Source organism: Rhinolophus ferrumequinum, chromosome X, assembly GCF_004115265.2.
Source record: "Rhinolophus ferrumequinum isolate MPI-CBG mRhiFer1 chromosome X, mRhiFer1_v1.p, whole genome shotgun sequence".
Classification (NCBI taxonomy): domain Eukaryota; kingdom Metazoa; phylum Chordata; class Mammalia; order Chiroptera; family Rhinolophidae; genus Rhinolophus; species Rhinolophus ferrumequinum.
The window spans coordinates 79414068-79440185 of record NC_046284.1 but is presented as its reverse complement, the minus strand read 5'-3'; the positions used below and the strand labels follow the sequence as shown (position 1 = coordinate 79440185).

At 45.5% G+C, this 26118-nt stretch overlaps 1 protein-coding gene and 1 pseudogene across 1 annotated transcript in view; one reads left to right on the top strand and one right to left on the bottom strand.

Annotated features, from left to right (window-relative positions):
- Positions 1–26118, bottom strand: part of MSN (moesin) — a 67753-nt gene that overhangs the window by 28386 nt on the left and 13249 nt on the right. The window lies entirely within an intron of this gene.
- Positions 8412–16797, top strand: LOC117024668 (40S ribosomal protein S2-like; annotated as a pseudogene).

Here is a 26118-nt window from a genome sequence, read left to right as displayed (position 1 = left end):
AAATGTGAGTCATGAGGACAGGGTCATGTGTCTGTGCTCTCTGGTTTTCTGTGTGTCAGAGGTAGGGGGGTAGTAAGGGTAGTAATATAACTGGGGCCTGAAAGTGATAGGTAGGGCAGAAGTCTTGATCAAAGAAGATCCCTTGTTCTCCCTTAGACTAATCTGGGACCCAAGTGTGTAAGATGAGCTGCAGGACCAGACCCACTGCCACACAGGGCCCACTGGATGCTCACCCTAGTGGGCACCCACTGCCCTCTCTTTGTGGGCCTGGACTCTGCAATCTCAATGAGAAAAAGAGGATGGTCTAGTTTGGGAGGCAAAACCCCAAAAGTAAAGCTTCTGAAGTCAGAAGAAAGTTCCCAGGCAGCCCCTCAGCTTGGCAAGAGTGGAGAAGCTAGCCGAGGTGGGGTAGCATTTTAAGATGTGGTCCCCAGCAGAGCTCTAAATCCCAGCCTAAGCCTATCCCTGAGGATCTAGGCACAGACTGAGGTTAAAGACTGTCTCTGGAGAACATTAAGAGTTTAAGAAACAAAAAAATGTCTGGGTGTAGTAGTGGATAGTGTCACCCTCTCAAACATATTAGTCCTCCCACCCCCAGCCGAAGAACAATAAATCCACTGTTATTTATTGAACAATTAAACACAGACACTTCCCACACCAAGCCTGTCATTGGACACTAACAGGTCCATCTCAGTGATCTGACAACTAAAGTCCTCAACAAACTGGGATCTATCCTACATCCCCAGTTGGCTGGCCTGAGAAACAATAAACAGCCTGGGCAGATGCTAGCACTGACTTGGCTGCAGCAGCTGGGGTACTTTGGTCGCTGGACCTATACAGATTCAAATAATGGACCCTCTCTTTCCCTAGAGCTAGGAGCACCCAGGTTAGTAGCCATGCCAGAGTGAGGAGATCAGGGCAATGTTTCCCCTCACTTGCCCCATGTCACTGAACTATAAGAAAAGGCTCTTTCCTGGAGAGAAGTTTGAGAGAGACAGAGGAGAAAGCAGAGAGTCAAATAATCACAAGTAATTTGCCTGAAGCACAAACCTGTAAACCAGAGGAAATTGACATTACAGGTGCCACTTCATGGATGAGGAAACTGAAGGACATAGAAGCAGTTGACAATAGGATAGACAGAAACACTTACTGAATATCAACTATGTGCCAAGCCCCATCACCCCCAGTTTCACTGAACATCATTGAAGCCACATTTACTCAGCCAGCAAATGACGAAGACAGACAGGTCTTCTGGACATTCCTGGAGCTCCCTTCATGATTCCACCCACCTCTCTGGTCATGCTGATTTCACTGCTGTCTTCAGACACCACCTTAGCAGCTATTTTGACCAAGGCTCAAACACTCTGACATAGGAAGCCTGGGCACATCTTGAAAGCACTGCTTGGGAAGGCCCCATTGCCAGGGCAGAGCCTATGAGTCAGGCCAGTTGGGTCTGAGCTCAATGACCTCACCCCTCCTCTGCCACCTCCCCCTTCTCCCTGAGGGCCCACCCACTCTGTGCTTTCAATGGAGCTGCTAGTATGGAGAAGGCAAAGATAATGGGGGGGGGGGCGTGGGGAGCAGAGGCAGGATGAGCCCCACCAGGGAAACCCGAAACCTTGGGTCTCTTCCCTGGACAGACAGCAGTCACCACAGTGTCACCCAAACTGCCTATCCCAATTATTTAGGCTCCAGCATCCACCATTTCCTGCTACCAGTACTGGGGCGAGGACAGGGCAGGGCAAGGCCTGGTTTGTCTTGCCTCTTGGGATGACAGCACTGCCTCAAGCAGCTGTTTTCCATAAGGGGAAAAACAAGGGTTGCTTTGAATCTCTAGCCTAGGAGTTATTCTCCCCCTCCCCCTCCTCCACTGACTCACTCACTTTGTAGCAACTCAGCCTCTTCCTTTTTGACTTGAAAGTGGTACCTGGTACACCGGTTATCTGTTCTGACCTCTTCCTACCCAATTGCAGACCCTTATTGCTAGCAAGACCTGCCTGGGGTTAACCTTTCCTATACCTGTGCCTCTTTCTAGTAGTTTCTAGAAAAGAGAACCACACCCAGCGCAATATACACCCATACCTTAATGGGTCAGCAGTAGTTCTTCAACCACTCCAACTGCTGCAAAGGCCATGGGAGACAAGGGTCCCCTTTCATTTGCTTTGGCCCAGTTCTGCCCTCCAAAAGCTCTCTGAGAAGCATTTCAACTGGGAGACAAGGGCTTATTAGAGACTGAGTGTTACTTCTCTAGTCGCCATATATTTGGGGGAGTAACCCCAAACATAACTAACCCCTTAGCAATGAGAACACAACTACCTTGTCACTGTGGGAGAAGAGCTAAGGGCAGAGGCCAAAGCTAAAAAGGTCAGAAACAGTGAGGTTACCTTAGCAAGCTGCAGCTTCCCCATTAATCCAGCCTTAATTACGCAGCCTTCTGTTCAATCTCAGGCCAAGGTAGAGTCTCTCCCTCTTCCTCTCAACACATGAAGGTCAGGAAGGAAACTAGCTCTTCATCATTTGTATCTAACTCTAGAACTTACTTTCAAAATCAGCTCAGCCAAACCGTACCCCAAGAGCAAACAACATCCACTCCTATCCCCCATTTCCAGCTCATCTCTGCTTCCCAGGCACAGGGGCTGCCCCACCACCTCCTTGGCATGGCCATTCCTCCTCTTTACACTTCCTCAAGATTTCAACCCACTTATTCTAGAATCTCATCAGGCTCCTCTAGAATAACACCTTTCTGAACTTCTCATCCTTATTGTCCAAGAGAATAAACAGTCTAGAAACCCAAACTGTCAGACCTGAAAGGGACCTCATAGATTATTTGATTCAAACTCTGCAATATACGGCTGGGGCAACTAAGGTCCAGAGAAGGGGAGGCACTAGTCCAAGGTCACACAGTTGCTAGGCAGTGTGACAGCAGGGATTAAAAACCTGGCTATTTGTGCTCTCTATCTATGAGTCTGCTTTGGTTTTGTTTGTTCATTTATTTTGTTCTTTAGATTGTATATGTGAGATATGGTATTTATCTTTCTCGCTCTGACTTATTTCACTTAGAATACCATCTAAGTCTATCCATATTGTCTGTCTCAAATGGTAAGATTTCATTCTTTTTTATGGCACAGTAATAATAGATGGGAGAAGGGTTGGGGGGCTGACTGAGAAAGGTGAAGGGATTAGGAAGTACAAATCGGTGGTTTCAAAAGAGTCATGGGGATGTAAAGTACAGTATAGGGAATATAGTTAATAATATTGTAAAATCTATGTATGTGTAGTGTCAGATGGGTATTAGACTTATTGGGGGGATTATTTCATAAATTACATAAATGTCTAACCATAACAATGTTTACCTGAAACTAATATAAAATAATATTGAATGTCAACTACAATTTTTCAAAATAGTCACATGGATATAAAGTACAGCATAGGGAATATAGTCAATAATATTGTAATAACCATGTACGATGTCAGATGGGTAATAGACTTATTAGGGTTATCACTTTGTGAGGTATATAAATGTCTAATCACTATGTTTTGTACACCTGAAACTAATAAAAAATATCGAGAAAAAAGCCTGGCTCTTGATAGACTAGCCTATTAATAAGTCATAGAATCATCTTGGCACTTAGAAAACAGTAGACACTTCAGGCTAACTACTATTAACCTGAAAGACTATGTGGAGGAGGCTAGATCAGCTTGCTTCCATGAAAAACTCCAAGCAGACACTGCTTGGAAGTCTAGCTTTCAACAAAGAGCAGGCCTAACTTTCAGGCTCTGAGACATTCACCACCACCCATTCTCTAGAAACTAAACCTTTTGTAACAACATGGAAGGAACCTCCCTTGTTTCTAGGACAGCTTCTTTTGCCAAAACTTGGATAGCAAATGATTGGGAAGGTCTCCAGAAGCAGGGACAGCTCAGAACCAAGCCAGAGGTTGGGGAAGGGCAGGCAGAGGGGTACATCAGGGAAAGGCAGGGAATTTGAGGACAGATTTATATCCAGGTAGTCAAATACAGATTCTTCAATTCCCATAAAAATTTGAAGCAGCTGAAATAAAAGGGAAGAGGACCCATCACTAATAATGTAAGTCTCCCAAATGGGCGAAACCTCTCGGGGGCCACACCCAGTTGGGCTTCAGTCTCGCGCATATTTCCTGCTTGACCCAGCTTCCTGCCTGCAAGTTACACAGGAAGTATTTGTAGACTGGAAACAGACCATTTATAGATGCCTGAAGATGCCAGTTCTGCCCAGAGCACCAGAAGAGGGCTCTACTCTCTCTGCTCAGAAACACACCCCAGCAACCTCCGGCATCACAGCTCTGAAGAACACTGGAGCTGATCCAAGCCTCAGCTTCGGTTCCACCCACTGCTCATGGGATTTTTGCCCTGTACTGTGCTTCTGGGTGTTAAAATCTCTTGAAGTCATGATCAGTCAACTACGCAGGGGCATGGGGAGGCTTCCAGACCAAGTCAAAAAGCTCTGTTTTCAACCCCAGAGCTAGGCTAAGGTCAGCTTCCTGTCAACCTTGCTGGTAAGCCAACAGCCAAAGCTGGTATCTGAGGAATCCACAAAATTGGAGCCCTCGTCCTAGAAATAATGGTCTCATCTCTTTGAGGAGCAAAGTGTGATATAGTTGAAAGAGGCTTTGGAGCCTCTTTGACCTTCCTTTTTCTGAAACTCAGTTTCCTAATCTATAAAATGGGTCTAATAATATCAACCTCACAACAGGGTAATTGAGAGATTTAAGTTAAAATAATAGACATGAAAGTACCTGGAACATCACAAGTAGAAGATTATGATGACTAACCTCTCCTTTTTTTGCCATATTATTACAAATATCCTACCTCTCGGGAATGATTTAAAACAAAATCTATTCAGCTGCAGAGGGCTAAGGGCTGCCCCAGAAAACCTCCAGAGCCCTTCTAGCATAAAGAACTCTCACTTTGAGGGCAAACTCTAAAATGTGATTAGAATTCTAGTTCGTTCGGCAATGTGAAGCCATGCACATCAGGTAGACACACACACATCCTTGCATTATTTTAAATGTTTTCTCTCTTCAGCGGGATGGGGATTTCCCCCAAGAAGCAGAGCCCTGAGGGGAGGCAGAACACAACAGAGCACCTATGCTACTTTGTCCTTTTAAAGGGCTGCCTGATCTTTCCTTATTCTGGGCTCTGCCTTGCCACTTTCTCCAATCATGTCTCAACAATATACACATGACCCCACCCGCTCAACACAACCCACCAGGACCTCCAAACTCCTTCATCTGGTATCCAGAAAAATCACAAACTGGGTCTACAAACTGGCTCATCAGAATCACCTGGGGAGATTTTTAAGGTACAGATTCCCTGGCCTCACCCACAGAGATTCTGATTTATTATATAAGAAGCAGGGTCCAAGCCTCAGAACTTAAGAGCTTCACATAATTCTAACACTCAGCCAGACTCGGGAACCATTGGCATGAAATACAGCTCCCTGCACCAACCAGCCTCTCATGGGCTAGTGTTCATATGGCTAAAGGGATGCTTGATGGAAGGGAAACACGGAAAGAGCAACTGCAAAGACATCTGGGCCGCTAGGCCTGGAAAATGGCTGTCTAGAGTTGAACACAGTCAACCTCCACAAAAGATCAGAGATGCAATCAGTTCTGCTACTTACCCCAAACCCCTCTGCAACCTGGTCTCCCCATTTGTACAGTAGGGCAGGGATTATCCTTGCCCCTCCCCACCTAGTATCATCACCACGCCCACCACCACAGGCAGTTATGTGCACTAAAGCAATGTCTCCGTTGTAGGAGAAACATAGCTTTGTATACTGAAAACCTGAAGGCAAGATCCAGCTTCACCAACAATAAGCCATGAGTTCATGATTTTCCTACCTGTAAAATGGGCATAATGATGCCAAACTGGCAGAGTACTGTACAGTGCTAATGCAGTGTTTTCCAAACTTAACTGCTCATAAGAATCATTTGGGGCATTAGTTTAAAAGCCCAGGTTCCTGAACCCAACTCCAAATTTACTTAACAGGCTCTCCAGAGGACTCAGGAACTAATAGTTTTGCCTCAGGCAATTATCTTCTGGGAAGTTTTAAAGAAACATCACCTGGCACAGATGCTCTTGATATGAGATGAGAGGTAGGACCAAAATGCTTCCTCATTACAGGGACTTTGAGATTAGGACCCAGCAGTGCTGGCTCTGCCAGCAGGAGAGGGAGAAGACTTTGGAATTCCAATCAGAAAGCTAAGTACTTTCAGGAATGGTCAAACCCTCCAGCCATTGTGCAAAGCCTTCCACCATCCTGCCATCTAGTTAAGAGTCAGACAGTGGGAGGAAACAGTCATTGCAGATATAAATACCTCAGCAGCCAAAACATACTGATCAAAATGTTCTAATTAGGGCTCCAATCAAAGCCTTCTTGAGTTCTCCGCCCCTTAAACATTCCACATTCACTATTTCCCAGTAGAATTTTCAGGCAAGGAGCAGACTTTAAATGACACTACCTTTCCTGGATGCTCTGGGAACTTGGGAAAGAGAACAGACATGGTGAAAGGGTCCTGCATTTGCATACAGATGTGATCAGGTTGGGGGTGGGGTGAGTGTGGGAATCTAAGATAGGTATAATTAATAATGGTGCAGTGGAACCAGCTAACACTAGAGCTGATCACGCACATCTCTTCACAACTCCTTCACGGATGCGTTGGTAGCTTGAAATCGGCCATAGTTAGAGTATTTACACCATGGGCAATGATAAACAGTTCAAACTGTGGCTTCACAAGAGAGTCTGTTGTTAAACATTTACCAGCATATGAGACACATGTGGGGTAAACATTCTTAGGCCTATTTTATAAATGAGAAAACTGAGTCTCAATAAAGGGAAACAATTGCCATCTTCTAGCTACATGACCTTGGCCAAGAGCCAGGTCTGTCTGACTAGAAACAATCCCTAGCTCCCCTACCAGCTCTCCAGGGGAATAGGAGAAGCCCCTCTTGTCAAGGAAAGGGTGGGTGACCCAAAGGGCTCCTCCATCAGCTAAAGGCCAAACAAGGGCACTTACATGCACCTGGTGTACCACCAAGGAAAGCTAAGGGTAAAAAGCCCTGAACTGACACATGAAGGTAAAGACATGAAGGCAACATCCCTACCACGGAAAAGAGGCTGGAGTGGGGCAGGGGACAGTTTGGAAAGCCTCAATAGAAACCACAGCATATTCTTAAGGTCTCTTCACAAATATCTGACAGAGAGTGCAGGCTCTGGAGGGAGGCCCTGGGGCACTCCATGTCTTAGATCTCTTGAAGCCTCAGTGTCCCTAAAAGTAAAATGGAAGTAGTAATGCCTACCTCACAGGATTGTTGTGAAAACATTAGCTCCTTTACTTATAGGAAAGGACCTGGCTTAGCATCTAGCATATGTTAGATGTTTGATAACTTTTCGTTCCTTTCTCCTGTAACCTCATTATCCAACCCAGATGCTTTCAGGGCCTCCAGCTCACGCTTATACGATAATAATCCTAGCCTCATGTGCACTATTCTTTACAGTTTAAAAGACACTTGTCCTCATGCATGCTCTCCCTCAATTCAACTCTGTATGAAAGGCAAGGCACAGACAAGCACTGTTATATAGAAGGGAGAAATGGAGGCTCAGTGAGGTAAATAGCTAATTGCTCAAGTGTGAAGGAGACAAGATGAGAACCCAGGTCTCCCCAACTACCAGTACACTGTTCTTTGCCCTTCCAAGTTTCTCTTACTAAATTTACAAGAGGGTCCTTCCAAAGGCCTATTATTTATTTCATCCAAGAAACCTAGTGGTCTCTGGCCTCTAGCTCTGTCTCAGGGTACTACAAGAGAGGCTCTCCTTGGGATGGGAGATCAATGGGAAGGCAACACGGGGTGTGAATAGTCTTTCTTGTGGTAGAGGGAGTTACACCAATAGCTGGGAGCAACCAGCCAAGAAATAGTGGACCAGAAATTTGTTCTGGGACTGGTCCCAGTAACCTAGGTCTGAATGTCCCCAACTATACTAAATCTTGCTCAGTGGTTTTAAATTTTATTACATTTTCAGCAGCTACCCGCCTCTTCACTCTCCCAAACAGAAAATCACATGAAACTTCAAAATATGAAGTACATAAGAGTAGAATTGTTCTGGTTGAAGAGGGGGCTGCAGCTCCCCAGGTAGCTCGGCCAAATACAGTTTGCAAACCTCTGGACTAGCAGCTTACGGGAAGGGAGAAAGCTCCAGATCTAACTTTCCAGAATTCTACTCATCTTAACTCTGCCACTGATTCCTTTTAGGACTTAAAGGACTCTCTGGGCTTCAGTTTCCCCATCTGTAATCTGAGGTGGTTGAACCAGTCAGCTTCTAAAGGCCTTTTCGGCACTGGGATTCCAGGAAAAGACCTTCTGGCAACCCCATGGTGGAGAAATGTGAAGAGAGACCAATAAAAGCAAAGCCCCATCGCTACGCTCCGGAGAGCCCCTCAACCTCTGGTGACCGAACTCAACTCTTCAGGCACTTCCTCAAGCACTGGGTAAATGGCGTCTGGGCGGGTGGGTAGACAGGCAGGAAGGCGGGCGCCCCACCCTCCTTTGCACAGGAAGCTAGCTACATCCTCTTTTCCCCACCCCAGGCAGCACATCTCCAAAGTTCCCCAGCAGAAGTAGTGGGGGAAGGGAGAAGAAGATGGGCCTAAAAGGAAACTAAACATGCAAATCACTTCAGTGTGCTAGGAAGCCATCTGGGGGGCGGCCCTGGGAAAGAGCAACAAAGTAGCCCTATTCTCTATTGGGGCCCAGCTCTCCTGACAACACCTACTCAAAATGGCCTATAGCTGCAGGAGTCACAAAGCACAGGTTGGTACAGAAGGCTTACGTGGGCCCACACACTCCTTGCATGGAGTTTCTCCAGCCTGAAGAGCTGGGCCTCATGCACAGGTCTTTAGGGTTCTTTCTTAGGGTAAGAACACAGACACTCTGTGGGTACGTGTACACATGAGTAAACACTAAAAAATACAGGGGTTCTTCATGCCTCTCAAAGCCAAGGAGGCAGGCACCAACTGGATTGGCCATACCACCAACCCACTTTCCCGCACCCGCCCCCATACCCTGTGACTGGGGCCCAGCCCTCCCCACATCCTGTTCTCAGAGAACACGTGGCTGCTTGGGGAAAGATATTGTCATTTACCACACTTGCCCTCCCTGGAGGAGGCTTTGGTTGACTGAGGAGGGAGCTGGTGTTCTCTGCCTGGTCAGGGTAAATAATCTGCAGTAAATCTTCCAGTTTCACAGACAGGGACAGGAAAGGTAACGATTTAACTCTGGGAGTACTTTCCATAGGTGGAGGATCCATGCCTAGAGACAGATGGTGATGGTCCAAAGTACTTTCAGAAAAATGAATTTTCTGGAAAAACACAAACTGGCAACTTCTCCTACATTTGGAAAGTGGAAAACCACATGCCAATTGGCTCTTCCTTGATTAATGAACCAGGAGATGCAAAAATACAATACACTATTTTTTAAAAAGACTCCCAAACATCACTCAAGTCGCACTACACATGGGTTTTAGATGCCAGTATCAGCATTTCTGCTAAAGCAGCATGATTTGCAGAGTCTTAATGGGCCTAGAGTGGCTTTGGCCATTCAGAAAAAGAAAATGACTTCAGACCCACAGGAACAGCTTCCCCAACAAACTCAGAGGAAGGGATGGTACCACAGCCTGAGCCCACTCATTATTCAATTTCCCTTCACTCCTTTCTGACCAGCTGACTCCATGGCTCCCCTTGTCTTCCCTTCCCAAACTATAAGTAGCAAAGAATGTGGCTGAACATACCATCTGAATATTCAGGGAAGGCCTCTTCAGTCATCCAGGGAAAGAAGTCAGAAGGCAGATGCCATTCCACAGCACTGCCTCACTAAGAGCAGACCTTCAGTGCGGCCCCATCCTTGGCTAAGCTTACATAGAGGACCTTGCCCGACCATCCTGAAATAGGATGTCCCCAGTCCCACTCAGCCTGCTGCTCTCCTACACCTAATCTTGCAGCCCAATCTAACTCTTGCCCCCATCAAGGAACAAGGTTTATCACATAAGCCTTAAAATAATACTGACTCTTAGCACCTGCCTCCAGTGGATGTGCTGAAGGCTGAAGAATGGCCTTATACCTAGGTATCTCTGTTTGTAGCCACTAGCTCCGTCTTCATATTTATCATGGTCACTTTCCTGGAAACACAGGTAAAGAGAGCCCAAATAATGCTCTTGAACTCTGCAGATCTATGATTGTTTCAGAAAAGTCCTGGGATGGGGCAGTAAAAGAAGAAGGACATGACACCCAGGTTATTAGTTTTGATCCCTACATAGATTGCTGTAACTTCTTTAAAAGATGGCTTTATGTTTTTTTGAATTGATAAAGCCACATCTTGCCCTCCAAGCCACAAGCTCAGTTACCAATTTACTGAGACCGGTAAAAGTTGTTTCACCTATCCAGCCAATAATACTAGGGATTTTAGCACCCCTACCACCACAGACATATAATCTTCGCACCCCCTAATGCTGTGGTGAGCATGCATGAAACCACTAACTCTCACAAACGCATACACATACATATCCGAGTTCTCTGAGTTAAGAAGCACCTCCACACACACTGCCCTAACTGGGTCTAGTTTCTTCAGATATCAGAAGAAAAGAGCCCCACCAGAATCTGTACAGAAATTACGTAGCAGCCTCCCTAATGGCCCAGGTAATAGACATTGTTCCACAATGCAAAGCAAGCCCTAAAATTTTACCAACAATTCTAGTAAGACCTAGAAAAACAAATAAGGCCACCTCTTCCCTACCTCAGGTGTTTTAGAAAGGACCTGCATACCTGACACAGTTACATATAAATATACACACATGCTGTTTCATATACCACTAAGTTATCAGACACCCAGCTCTAGAGGAAGAGCTGACCTGTCCTGAAGGATAAATACCGTGTTTCTCCGAAAATAAGACCTAGCCGGACAATCAGCTCTAATGAGTCTTTTGGAGCAAAAATTAATATAAAACCCAGACTTATTTTACTATAAGACTCGGTCTTATAATATGACATATGACATGATATGATATATGATATATATGATATGATATGATATGATATATGATACGATACTGGGTCTTATATTAATTTTTGCTCCAAAAGACACATTAGAGCTGATTGTCTGGCTAGGTCTTATTTTCGGGGAAACACGGTTAAGACTGTCACCAGAAAAAAGTGTTAAAGGGAAAGGGAAGCTTGTGTTGTTCGGGGGAGAAAAACAGCATATGCAAAGACACAGAGACAAGAAACACAATGTATGCCCTCCAAATGCCACAGGGAAATATACAATATGTGAAAAACCCTCCCAAAGGCCCAGAGTAAAGAATCAAGGCCACCTTTCCCACCTCCCTGTCCCTCTTCCCAGAATCAATCAGAAGAGAATAAATTAGATACCTTTCTGTCACCACAGTGTTAGGCACTAGCTCATCAGATTTGGGGGAGAGGTGTGTCATAGACAGAGACAGAAATACCTGAAGACAAGGCCAGACAAGGTGGCCTAATATGCGAGATATAGGTAGGAACCTGGCTCTGTTTCACAGAGCCCCATCAAGGCACCAGCTTAGTTTAATGAGCACTCCCACCCTAGCTCCCACAAACCTTGGGGGAACCACTCCCTAGACCTCAAGGAAGTATACCACAACCTACTTTCAGTCCATATGGAAAACCTGTCTACCTACAGATAGACCTAGAAGGGCAACCAAACTTAAGAGCCCCCCTCCCCGCACCCACACACCACCACCACACACAAAGAGGAAGTGAAAGCTACCAGCACAGCAAGGGCTTGGGGTGGGTCTCAACCAAGGCTGCCTGGCTTCTGCAAAGGGGCAGGGACCCACTGATTTCACAAACTGTTTTGCTCTATTGAGTAAAGGTTCCTCTAATTATGTTCTCCTCTGCACATCCTCTATTCTTCGCACCCCAGAACCATCCTGTCTAACCTGGATCTCATACAAGTATACCTTTTCTCCTTTTCCCCATACCCTCATCCTGGGACTTTCAAGCTCCCCAGAGCTGGGGTTTCTCTTCACAAAGCAACAGACACACCCACACAGATTCTCAGACTGTTTCTCCCAGACTACAGCAGAAGGCACACTGGGTTAGCCACAAACTAGGCCAGTCATTGGCACCATTGTTTCAAATATCAGTTTCCTCATCTATTAAAAAAATCATACAGAAACAATGCAGTACAGGGAGTACACTTACAAATTAGAAGCAAAGCCTAACTAGGGTTCTAAAGTTCTTTGATCTCAAATACTTAAAGAGGGAAAAGTATGATGAAAGAAATTAAGAGAAATGGGACATTTATCAAGCACCTTCAATATGACAAGCACCCTTCTTGGTACACTTTCACAATCATGAGCTCTTTTCTCTCATAAATCCCAAGGAAGTATCATTATTATCCCCATTTTAAGGATGGAAAACTAAGATTCAGAAAGGTTAAATACCTTACCCAAGGTCATGCAGCTATAAATACTGGTCAACAGTGACTCTACATAACTGCCCTACTTCATTTATCTTATGGCTACTACCCTCCTTTCTGTCAAGTCATCTTGAACAACGCTGACCAGACCCCCACCCAAAAATGTCACAGGAAAACCTAAGGCAACTCTATTTGGAATGCTCACCATTGTCATCTTAAAACCATTAAGCTAACTTCACTCACTGACTATCCATAAATATGCTTCGGTCCTTAAGGGTCAGAAACATTTGTGCATATTCCACAAGTCTTCTACACTGTTGTAGGTACAGGTACAGGGCTGTGGGGACACTAGGAGAGAGGAGAAGAGCCCTGGTGAGTACTGTTCACCCCCTTGTGCCTTGGTACCCCCGTCAGGAAGCTCAGTGCTTGAGTCTCTCAGGCCCAGGAGCCTGGAGTTGGGTGGCCACCTACAATCCTAGGTTTGTTTTGGGAATGGTAGGTGTAGCAGAAGGGAAAAGAGAAGGCACTCTAGAGTAGATCTAGTACAAGTCCTCTTAGAACCCTGACCTTTCCAGGAAAATGACTCAGCCTTGGCACCACACTCTCTCCATTCCAGAATTCCCAATGACTTGGCATGAATGTGTATGGGTGCTCAAAAAGGCACATACCCACATAAACACACAACAGCTAAAATAGTACAATCGCCCTACCCTCTCCAGAATACTGAGTATATGGGTTACAGATGTAGCTGAGAATGCCTCCTTGTCTGGGTAAGCCTATCACTAGAGCTACGCTGTAGTATCACCCCCTGTGATCACACCCCTGTGAGGCCGAGAGCCTGGAAACTGCTTTTTGGGGCTCTGTGCCCACACTCCACCCCTACAGGGTTTCGCCTCACAATCTACGTGACAAGCATCTTCCGCGAGGGGCCCTGTGCGAGGAGCCTGGGGGTGAATGCTATTTCCTGGACACAGCCAAGCTCTCTGGTCACAGCCAGGGTTTCTCAGGGCACCACCAGTACTTCTGGACATAGCCAGACTTCCTGGACTTATTAGGGTACCACTAGTCTCCCCGGGCACAGTGAGGGCCTCTCAGGGCACTGCCACTCTCTCTGGACACAGCCAGACTTCCTGGACTCAGCCAGGGCTCTCGGGGCACTGTCACTCTCTCTGGGCACAGCCAGACTTCCTGGACACAGCCAGGGCTCTCAGGGCACTGCCACTCTCTCTGGGCACAGCCAGACTTCCTGGACTCAGCCAGGGTTCTCAGGGCACTGCCACTCTCTCTGGGCACAGCCAGACTTCCTGGACACAGCCAGGGCTCTCAGGGCACTGCCACTCTCTCTGGGCACAGCCAGACTTCCTGGACTCAGCCAGGGTTCTCAGGGCACTGCCACTCTCTCTGGGCACAGCCAGACTTCCTGGATTCAGCCAGGGCTCTCAGGGCACTGCCACTCTCTCTGGGCACAGCCAGACTTCCTGGATTCAGCCAGGGCTCTCAGGGCACTGCCACTCTCTCTGGGCACAGCCAGACTTCCTGGACACAGCCAGGGCTCTCAGGGCACTGCCACTCTCTCTGGGCCTCTCAGGGTACCGTGCTGGAACAACAGCAGCTCACAGTCAAGGTGCTTACATATTCTCAATGGCGGCCGGTCAAGACACAAAAGCAAACATCCGCCAGTTCCACTACATGGTGGTATGTTCCCAAACAGTCAAGTGGTCAATTAAATTAGGGATGGAAGGCAATTCCCCATAGTCCATAGTCATTCGCCAGGGCTGTCCTGGGGGTGAGGGATGACCTTGACCTCACTCTCATCTCCCAAGGAGGACTCAGCAAGCGTTTCCTCCTGGGACTACAAGTCCTGCATCCGGGCTGCCTCAGCAAGAACTTCCCAGCCCACAGGGCCACAAGGACCTTAGCTTTCTCCGGCCTCTGCTGGTTGGGAACCATCCATGTCTTCCCACCCCTCCACGGGGGTCCAGCTCTCTGGCAGCTGCTCCTCCTAGTCTTCCTGCAACTGAGTGTTCATAGGCACAAACTGCTCCACCGTCCTTCGGAGGGCTTTGGCCGGCACCATACCCTGCTCGCTGCGCCATTTGTCATGCGAGGGACTCTGCTCGCTGGACCAGTTGTCACGCGGGGCAGCCTGCGGGGTCTCACCTCCCGCTCCCCACATAAGAACGCAGGATATGGTGAGGCCAAAAAGGAACACCCACGGAGACATAGATAGGGGAGTCACACCACTATACTCTCACTGGCAGCTGGGTTGGAGACACAGGAACCAGGGGCAACACAATTCTCAACCCTCACTGTGCCGCTTGCAGACTCAGCCACCATCTTCTTGCTAGCTCCCCCTTTTCCTGCTAGCGTAGCCACAGCAGTTATATTAGTGGCCAATGGCTCAGTGGTTACAGCTGACGGCCAACTAGCCACAGCTGATGGCCATTTGATCACAGTCGATGGCCATTTACTACCTGAGCCAGCACCTTTCTGTGTGAGGCCGAGAGCCTGGAAACTGCTTTCTGGGGCTCTGTCCCCACACCCCCTCAACTCCAAACAATCTCAGTGTCTTGCTTCAAAAGCACCCAGAATTCCTTCTACTCAGGCATGATCTCACAAAAACACAAAGGAGGCTCCTTCTCAAAAAGTCAGGTTTGATTTTTGGAGGCTCAGCAAAGCCAGGAATGAAGTGTTGGGGGAGGAACAGGAAGAGCTAGCCTGAACTCCGGAATCCCCTGTTGAGTACAGCTTTGGACTGTTGTGTTTGTTTTCAAATCTCCCTAATTACTATCAACAGCAGCTGTGTACTTATCAGATTTTGGGCCATCTGGGATGAAAAGCTGCCTTACATAGGAAGAATGAGCTGGAGGAAAGCATCATCTATCAAGTTCTTTCCACTCCAAGAAGGGTAGTTTTAATTCTGACCCCAGTGACTATGACTCCAAGCATACATGGAAGAGACAGAGTGGTTTGGTTAGTTAATAACCAACATGGAAGGGGCTAGCTACAAGCAGCCTACTCATAAATCAGGATTCAAAGGCTTAACATGTGCCTGGCTCAGGACAGAGGTGACTATATAGGAGTCATAAGTTTATAAGAAATTGGGATACAATAAATTGGGAATGTAAAGCATAGACTACCATGGGTTGAACGGTTTCTGTGAGCTACATATGACCTTTGCTGCATATTCTTCTTTAAAAATTAAAAAAAAGCAAGGCCTCAATGGCTTCCATGAGGATTCAGCAGCAGCGTCCCAGGCTGAGTTCATGGCCCAGGTTGGGGCCTGGCCAACGCCACGGAGCTCGGCAGAGGCAAGGACAAGGACAAGGACAAGGAGTGGATCCCTGTCACCAAGCTGTGCCGCCTGGTCAAGGGCAGGAAGATCAAGTCCCTGGAAGAGATCTAGCTCTTCTCCCTGCCCATCTAGGAATCTGAGATCACTGTTGTTGTTTTTTCCTGGGGGGTGTCCCTTAAGCACGAGGTTTTGAAGATTATGCCAGTGTAAAAGCAGACCTACGCTGGCCAGAGGACCCAGTTCAAGGCATTTTTTGCCATTGGGGTCTACAACGGACATGTGGGTTTGGGTGTTCAGTGCTCCAAGGAGGTAGCCACTGCCATCCGCAGGGCCATCATCCTGGCCAAGTTCTCCATCATCCCTGTGTGGCAAGGCTACTGGGGGAACAAGATCAGCAAGCCCCACACCGTCCCTTGCAAGGTGACCAGCTGCTGTGGCTCTATGCTGGTGCGCCTCATCCCCACCCCCAGGGACAATGACATTGTCTCAGCTCCTGTTCCCAAGAAGCTGATGATGATGGCCAGTACAATGACTGCTACACCTCAGCCAGGACCTGCACTGCCACCCTGGGCAACTTCGCCAAGGCCACCTTTGATGCCATCTCTAAGACCTACCCTGTTTCCCTGAAAATAACACCTAGCTGGACCATCAGCTCTAATGCATCTTTTGGAGCAAAAATTAATATAAGACCCGGTATTATTATATTATGTTATAGTATAGTATATTATAGTATAGTATATTATAGTATAGTATATTATATTATGTTATACCCAGTCTTACAGTAAAATAAGACCGGGTCTTATATAAATTTTTGCTCCAAAAGACACATTAGAGCTGATGGTCCGGCTAGGTCTTATTTCGGGGGTAACACGGTATACCTATCTCACACCTACCTCTGGAAAGAGACCATATTTGCCAAGGCTCCCTATCAGGAACTCACTAACCATCTTGTAAAGACCCACACCAGAGTTTCTGTACAGAGGACCCAGGCTCCAGCTGTGGCCACCACATAATTTTATACAAGAAAAATAAAGTGAAGTAAGCCCGTTAAAAAAAAAAGTGAAACCTATTCCTAAGATAGGTACAAAAGCAGGCTCAGCAGGCAAGTTCGCCAATTGCTAGGCTAGACCAAATACTGGCAAGCAAGTAACTCCATACACTACCTGCAAGGCCTCAAACCTGGACTAATCATTCTCTTCACATTCTACTTTCCATAGAGGATGGACAGCAAGGGTCCTATCTGAAAGTTAGCCATAGATAACTGGCCCAGACAATCATACACAGTAGCCTACTCTCTTACTAAGTAAAGGCATTGGGGGGGAATAGGTAGTAAGCTTAGACCACTAACCATCTTCCCCAAAGGCTCCTTCACATACCAGAAAGGCCCTGGGCCAAGCTGATTCCCCTCAATAGCAGGCCCCAGGCCAGGGGCTGAGCCATGGAGTGCAGGGCCCCGAGCCCTCTGGCTCCAACCTCTGGCCTTGAAAAACAAGAGGCATGCATGAAGAAGAAAAAAGTAAAAAGGGGACCATCCCAGCTGGCCTATTAAGGGCTCAAAAAAATAAAGGGATATATGTGGCTTGTTTACTTCCCTATCCCTTTAGAAAAGGTTTAGAGAATAAAAGGAAATCAATTTGGAAATGCCAAACTCAGTGGGAGGGAGAGCTAAGAATGAAACTAATGCCAATCACAAAGATCCCAGGTTAAAGATCTCCATCAATAGCCAATACTGCACACAAGTGCAGTATTCTCTCCTCTGGACTAGGTCTATGAGCCTAGGGTCCAGTTAGCACTTCTCTCACAGGAAGTGGTAAGGAAAAAAACATTCAGAAGTGCCCACCTTCTAACATCCCATACCATGCCCCTGCTCCTGCTCCTGCTCCTCACACCCGCCCCTCTTGGAGAGAGAAAAAAAGGGAAGGGAGGGGAGAAGAGACAAGGAATGAAGGAAGAAAAGAAAAACATGTACATGTGAAAGCATGTGTACCCTAAAAGTCAACTACTAAGAACAGTGGGCTGGATACAGGGGTGCCACAGATGGCCAATGCTCAGATGCAGCTCTATCCTACAATTAGCCTCCAGATTCTTCCCCCAGGAGATAGAGGGATTCTAGGGAATCTAGTCTCACCCAAGGGAGGGAACAGAAGAAATGCTTTCAAACTAATTCAGCCAACTGAGTACTTGCAAACTGTGGGGCAGGATACTGGTCTCTGAGAATACAGAGATTATGACAAGCACTTACTTCAAGGAGTTTCCCATCTAGTAGTGAAAGTATGTAATCATCGGATCCCACAGAATACAGTGTGTGCTATATATCCACCCTAAAATTCCCAGTCACCTTTCTCCCCATTAAAAGTTCCTTTGGAGGCCGATGAGAGAGAAGAAACCAAGATGTCCTCCTGGTGCTGCCTGGTTCTCCACATTAAGCACTTTCTTGTGCCTCTGAGAGTACTTGGAACAAAGTCCCCTTTCCTACCATAGGAGTTTATTCTCTAATTTGGGTGCCACGTGTAGAACAGTGGAAACATAATTAAAGACAACACTGTGATATGGTGCCAGGGCTTATGGGAGAGTTTAGTGCACGCTGAAAGCATAGGAAGAGCAGGGTCTGGGGCCCAGGTGTCAGGTGTATACGCCATTCAAGCTGAAGTAGGCAGCAGAGAACAAGCAGTCTTCAGTTTCCAAGCACCTTGTCTTGGACAGAGGGCAGGGTCCCAGCCCAGCACTTCATATGGAGCTGAGGAATGAAGTCACCAGGTCCATGGGCTCTTACTCACCAACTCCCTGTAATGTTCTCACTAACTGAATGCCTTGATGCCCAGAACATTACTCACTTCCCATCCTGTCCTATCCCCCACACCACCACCACCAGTCTACACATGCCCAGACAGTGAATTTATACTCTAAAGAGAGCTGTTTACCTCCCTTAGGTCCAGTTAGTTACTGTGAACCCCACCACTTCCTGTAGCACCTTTGGGGATGGGGGGGCACACATATCTCATCCAGGGCCAATGGCCAAGTTTAAAGGCTGCCCAGTGGAGCTGTCAGGGCCACCTTTACCTCCAGCTATGAGAGAAGAATACAAAGACTCAGCTCAGCTCAGCTGTAACCATTCTATGTTGCCATGGGCATAGGCCTTCCCTTTCTCAGACTCAGTTTTCTCAGATGTAACATGGAGCAGCTTCAATTACCAATGTACTTATCAACCTTGGCCCAACATTAGACTATCCTAGGGGAGCTCTTAAAAACTACTGATGCCCAAAGCCTTAAAGCCATGATTAATCAGAGTCTACATATGCTTCCACAAGCTGGCCAAGACCAAGTGCATAGGCAAGCTGGACTTCCCCAGTGGATGAGAAGGCAAGGAGCCTAGCTGGCCCCATGTAAAACTCATCCCCCTACTCTAACAGTTAAACTCAACTTTCATTCTGGCCCCTAGGGCCACTAGAGTCATAAGTTCAAATTCCCCCCTTTTTCCAACCTTGCTTCAAATCAACAAAAAATAATAAAGTGTATCAGCACTAGTAAATTGCACTACACATGCTTTGACATCAAGCAAGCATTATGATTTTTCCTTCATCAAAAGGACAGATAATGGCTTATCTGCCGTTATGCCCTATGTTTATTCATTTGCCACATCTAGTTTCTATGGCCCAAATTTAAGGACCTCATATCCTACACAGAGAGGATGGTGACAAGGGAAAACTGTTCTTCCTGATTTCACAGCCTTTGGCTGCTCCAGTGACACATACCCATGTGACTGTTTCACATTCCTGAGGGCTTACCAACTACTTATGACCAGGGACTATCTGGCCAGGGACTACACTAAACTATCTATCTCATGATGTCATTCTATCACCTGTTTCTGGTGGGTTCCCTAAGAACTACCTTTCCAAAGTACCTCTTCCCTCCTTACCTACATCAGGCCTGGACTAAGCCCTGCCACCCTCCTGCCTACCCCTCTACTCAGTTATGCTCCTGAACATTCCCAAGGCCCTTCTATGAAGGTCTCTCCTCCAAAAGCCAGACATAGCTGACAACTCCCAACCTCTCAGAGCTCGTAGAGTTGCCATTTGGCCCAGATCCCCAGAGAATGAGAACATTTATGAGATGTGTACCACCATCCCCTACCCAAGGTAGGGCAGACCAGCCTCCACTGTTGGGGAATGTGACATTTCTGAATAAACCACAAACTTTCAGAGCAGGAATGGCTCTCAGAGATTAGCCAAACCAATTCCTTGTAGAATAGACCATGGCCATAAAAGGGGAAAGGGCTTGGCCAAGATTGTCCTGGGAAACGAGCAGCAGAGCTCAGACTAAACACCAGCTTTTCAACTGAAGAATAGAGCTCTTTCTACAATTCCCCAGTACCTCCTCCATTCAACAAGTTAGACGAATGCTCATGCTCCCACCAAGGTACAAACAAGACCCTACATTAGCTAGGCCTAATTAGTCCCCAAAAGATTCTCACTTCCTAATGTGCAACACTTATATATCCAGGAACAAGGCAAAGCCAAGAAAGTTATTGGCTCAACCAGGTGGAAAGCTCCACTAGCCTTGAAGGCAGTGATCTGATTCTAGCAAAAGGGGTGACACAAACCAGCTTCAAAACAAGAATTAGGCCAGGCCCCAAAGAGGCAGAACATAAACATGACAGGCGGGCATCCCCACACAGACTTTACTAGAATTCCCTCTAAACTTTATTCTTAACTCATTATATTTTAGAAGAAGAAACTGAAGGGAGGTTGGGCAACTACTGGAACAGTTGAACGGCCTAATATTTAAAGCTCAAACTTCCTTTCTAGCCTCAGAACCCTGGCCTAACCATGACTAGAGCTTAAGTCCAAGCCTTTATGAAACAACACTTGTCTCCCCTTTCCACACTCTACCCTATGCAGAGTCTAAAACCAAAGTCATCTGTTTCTCACTCATGTCCTGTCTCCCTTATTCACTAGCTGAGTAATTTTTTCAGTCACTTAACCTCTTTGAACCTCAGTTTCCCCATATGAAAAAGTGGGGATAATAATTCCTAACCTGCCAACTAGAGTCAATGAATATCAAATGACATAATAATAATAGTGGTAAAAAGGGTTGATAACTATGATGCATATCACAAATTGTAGAGAATTACCCGTATCTGTATATCTGTATTTGTGTTGGGATTTTTTTTTTTTTTTGGTCCAGACATAGGATGAGAAAAACTAGGAACACTGGAAAAAAATTGCAAGGCAATGCCAGCCAACTTGTAAATGGATTCCTTCAATTCACAGCTGGCAGGGCTGTTTTAAACAGCGAACTACTTGGAAAGCAGGAAGTCACCCCCTAAATTTCTTTGCTATAGATAGTTGAAAGCTGATTATTGCAATGCATCATTGATCCCAGATGGTCTATAAATGAGCTGTTCCACAGAAGTGAACTTTTCCTGATAACTAAGTCTTACCCTTTTAAGAATCATAACCATTCTTAATGGTGAGGTATAAGTCTTTCATCCACTGACACAATCTACTGCCTTTGTCAACAGAGGCTGTTAAAACATGATTTAAGCTTCTCTGAGCATCTGAATCTTGTATGCTTGATTTTCTATTGAACTAACATTTGAGGGCTTTCCAATGTTCTCTTATATAAGTTTCCCATTAACTCTGAGACTAGCATTATCCCCACTTTACTAAAGAAGAATGGGAGGCTCAGGGAAGTGAAGGGATTTGCCCAAGGTCACACCACCTATCAGCACTGAAACACAGATCTTCCTACAAGCCTGGCCTATGATAAATGCCTTAGAGATACTTTGGATCCAAGCCTTCTGAGGTAGCCCAAAAAATTCTTTAAAATGTAATTCCCTTTCTTTTTTGGAGTCTGATCTCAGAGCCTTGCTCTCCCTGCCCCACAAGGATTCAGAAAGCTCCAATAACTCGGAATCTGTTTGTATAAAGCTTCCTGTTTGTCTAAGGGTAAGGCAATAATGCCTGCAGTAGCCCATAGGCCTGGCCCAGTCAAGGTCAACCTCTGGTGTCAGAGGCTCCAGGATTACAGGCTGGGCAAGTAGAAGCTCTGCTCCACCCACTGTGAAAGTCTGGGGACTAAGAAGAGAAAGGCGGGGCATGCCAGTGAGCAGAAGAGAGCCTGCATTTCTGGTAATTCTGCTTCTCCATGCCTGGCCTGGCTTCTTCAACATGATCAATATCCTCAAGCTAGCAAGCTTCTAAGACCAGGAGCAGCCACTGGGCTAATTTTTCTTCAAAAGATACTGTATGTTTATTTGTATTTCACAAGTCTCTACCCTCCTACTCTTGAACTGGATGGCTCAGCTACAGTTGAGTATTTTACAATATTCTACTTTCTTGCCACCTGGACAAGATCCTTGGTAAGTATGGGGGTGAGTGAGGGTGGAACTTAATCCAGCTTCACTGCTCTTCTTTGGGGAAGACTGAAAAGGCATGTGCCCATCTCCAAAACACACACACACACAGAGCTTATTTCTCTAACCTCAGACAGCTATAACAGCCAGAGATATTCTGGGAAACAGGGTTCTCAGGTACTGTTTGGAATCAAACTACCCCAAACTGGCAAAAGCACAGAAAAATGGTATACCCTACTGCCAATCACTCTACTAAGATCATTTAGGCACAGGTGAAATCAGAACAATCTCTATACGTGGGGTCTACTGAGCTTAGAAACAGCTTTCATCATCCTAGCCTTCATCCCAACAGAAGGGCCATGACTCCCACCTTGTCTAGAAAGCCTTCTGTCGTAGGTAGGCAAGACCCTACAATGTTCTCTTCCCTTTCCACTCCACTAAGATTATAGGCCCTTTTTCCTTGTATGGATTTTAAGTGTTCCACCCATTGGATAATTTGTTTATTGATGAGCCCATACAAACATTAAAATCTGATTTGACGTGAAAAGATGGCCACCACACAGTAAGAAAAAAAAAGTTGCAGAAGAGTATGGTTTTGTGTTATATGTGTGTTTAAAGTTATATATGTATAAATGCATTTCAAAGGAGTCTAAGTTCACAAAACAATCTGGTTAATAATGGTGGTTCTCTCTGGAGAATAATAGAGTCAGGGGCAAAAGACAGGATTTTATATTTTTCAGTGCTGTTTCATTTCTTACAGCAAATATGTATTAGTTCCATAATGAAAAAAAAATCACAAATCAAAAATTACAAAATAAATAAAGTCTGTGTGTATTTAAGTCTGCCCTACAAAATACCACAGACTATTAACATTCGTTGTACGGTGTCTAGCTCAGCACTGTAAGAACCGAAAAAAAATTCCTTTAATGACAAGATGACCATCACAGGGATATAAAGTACAGTATAGGGAATATAGTGAATGATACTGTAATAATTATGTATGGTGCCAGGCGGGCACTAGACTAATCGGGGGGATCACTTTGTAAGGTATGTAAATGTCTAATCACTATGCTGTACACCTGAAATAATGTAATATTGAATGTCAACTATAATTGAAATATTTTAAAATTTAAAAAATAAATTAAAAAAAATAAAGATAAGATGACCTGCAGAGGCTCTTGTTATTTTAGAGCACCCAACCCTATCCAGTAGGCCTAAACCTATACCTCCAAAATGCTGGCCACATCCTTCTCTTAGAAATGGGTGGGGGGGAAGAGTACCTCCTATTGCTCTCCAAATTAGCCTACCTTGACTAAAACATGCCCAAATCTGCAAAGATACACAGCTCTGTGCCCTAAGGTGATAGTGGTAGCAATAGCAGCAATGGCAGAACACAGCTGCTGAGTGCCTCAACCTGGTGATCTACAGGACTTCCCTGCTGTCCTCCCCCAATCTGTGCCTGGCCCTGCCCATCCCTGAATACAGTGGCTAACTCTATCCCTAAACATTAGGAGCACAAACCTCTCAGGATTATGTATCATAGTGCTGCCCTGCCTGCTGGCCATGTCACAATGAGCAGCGCACATACAAACAATTTTAAAACTGGGTAATGTTTCAAATATGTACTCTAGGGCCAAACTCTAGGTTGCTTCACAAAGGCAGACAGAAATGCTTGCACGGCTGCCTGTTAGAATCCACTAAAATGTTTCATTTGAATATTCCCCTTTGGCAAGAATACTACTGTATTGTGTGAAGACATGGGAAAAGGGAGTGGAAATTGGCTGTGAACAAGCTGGCCACTCACAGGTAAACAGGCTCTCCAAGGTGCACAAGAAGGACAACTCCTCCCCATTCCTTGGCACTACTCAGCTCCATTCTGCCAGGGCCCAGCTCAACCCTCCTTACATAATTTCTAGTGGACCACTAGGATTTTTGTTTGGCTTTCCAGTAGACCTAGCCAAAGGAGTCTGTGAAAGACTATTCCAACTTGACAATAGTAGCTATTAATTATCTATTCAACAAATATTTGTTGAGTACCTCTTCTATGCCAGGCTAGATACTGGGGATACAATAGGTAGTAGGAAACCATCCCTGTTCTCGAGAAGTTTATATTCTTAGTGAGTTAGCCTGCTAGAATGGAAAGAATACACACCTGACAGTCTTGGCTTTAAGACTTGCTTCTGCCCATCTCACTAAGTGACCTTGAACAAGACCCTCCCCATTGTTGTATATTATAGTTGACTAACAGATCTTCCATAGATTCAGGTAATTTTCTTCCTTTATAAAACATAAAATACTGGGGTGGATTGTGGGTTTTCAAATTGCCAGGACAGCAGCAAGAAGCCATGGGTAGTATGTGGAGAAAACTAAAAGCACCTTAGATGGAGGAGAATTTCCATCCAAAGACCTTAAATCTGGCTTAGACGGTTCCCCATGAGTTGTTTGCCCAAGACTGGTGGGATGGGCAGGTCTTTGACGAGCGTACACGTATACGAGGAGTGATCAACAAATATGGTGAATGTTTAAATTTAAGCAGTAAGAAAAGATGGAATAGGACCATTTGTGACAACATGGATGGATCTTGAGATTAGAATGCTAAGCGAAATAAGTTAAACAAAAAAAGCAGAGAACCATATGATTTCATTGATATGTGGTATATGAACCAAAAACAACAAAAGAATAAGACAAATGAGAAACAAAAACTCATAGACACAGATAATAGTTTAGTGGTTACCAGAGGGTAAGGGGGGAGGGGGTGGGAAATGAGGGTAAAGGGGATCAAATATATGGTGATGGAAGGAGAACTGACTCTGGGTGGTGAACACACAATGGGATTTATAGATGATGTAATACAGAATTGTACACCTGAAATCTATGTAATTTTACTAGCAATTGTCATCCCAATAAATTTTAATTTAAAAAAAAATTATTACAGTAAAAGACACATTGCCATCAATCCCCCTCAAAATACTCCCCCTCACTTCCAACAGACTCATCCCTTCATTCTTGCCACTTTCTGAAGCAGTTCTGGAAGTCCTCTTTCATTGAGTGTCTTTAGTTGCACTGTCGTGCCTGCCTTGATGTCCTGAATCAATTCAAAACATTTACCATTCATGGTCATTTTGACTTTGGGGAAGAGCCAGAAGTTGCACGGTGCCAGATCCGGAGAGTAAGGTGGAAGAGGACACACCATAATGTTTTTATTTGACATAAATTGCCGTACCAGAAGCGATGTGTGACATATAGCCTTTCTGTTGTGATCACAAAATGCGGTGAATGCTGCTACCAAGTGCCATCCAATGGAAAGGCAGAGATCTTCAATATGGAAAGTGGCGTGTTGAACCTTATTAACAGTGTGTGACAAGTTTCAACTTGTTTGGTGCAGTCAGTCAGATGTGAGCTATGGTTCAAAGAAGGTGTTTTAATGTATGCCGTAAAACATCCTCCATGATAACAATGCTCTGTGTCACACATAGCTTCTGGAATATGGCAATTTCTGTAAAATAAAAACATTACAGTGTGTCCTCATCCACCTTATTCACTGGATCTGGCACTGTGCAACTTCTGGCTCTTCCCCAAAGTCAAAATGGTTCAGGACATCGAGGCAGCCACGACATTGCAACTAAAGACACTCACAAAAGAGGACTTCCAGAACTGCTTCAGAAAGTGGCAAGAACGATAGGATAAGTGTGTTTGACGTGAGAGGGAGTATTTTGAGGGGGATTAATGGCAATGTGTCTTTTACTGTAATACTTTTTTTTTTTAATTTAAACATTCACCATATTTTTTGATCACACCTTATAGTCAGTGACAGACACAGAGACATGTCCTTCTAATAGTGCATGGCAGGCTTGGGGACAGAGGTCTGAAAAGGTGCCCAGTTTCACTGCAGTTTCTATAAATACTTCCACCTCCAGCTGAAGGGATGTTGGGAAACCCTCTACTCCAGTACCACTCATTTGATGTTAAAGAGCTGAGG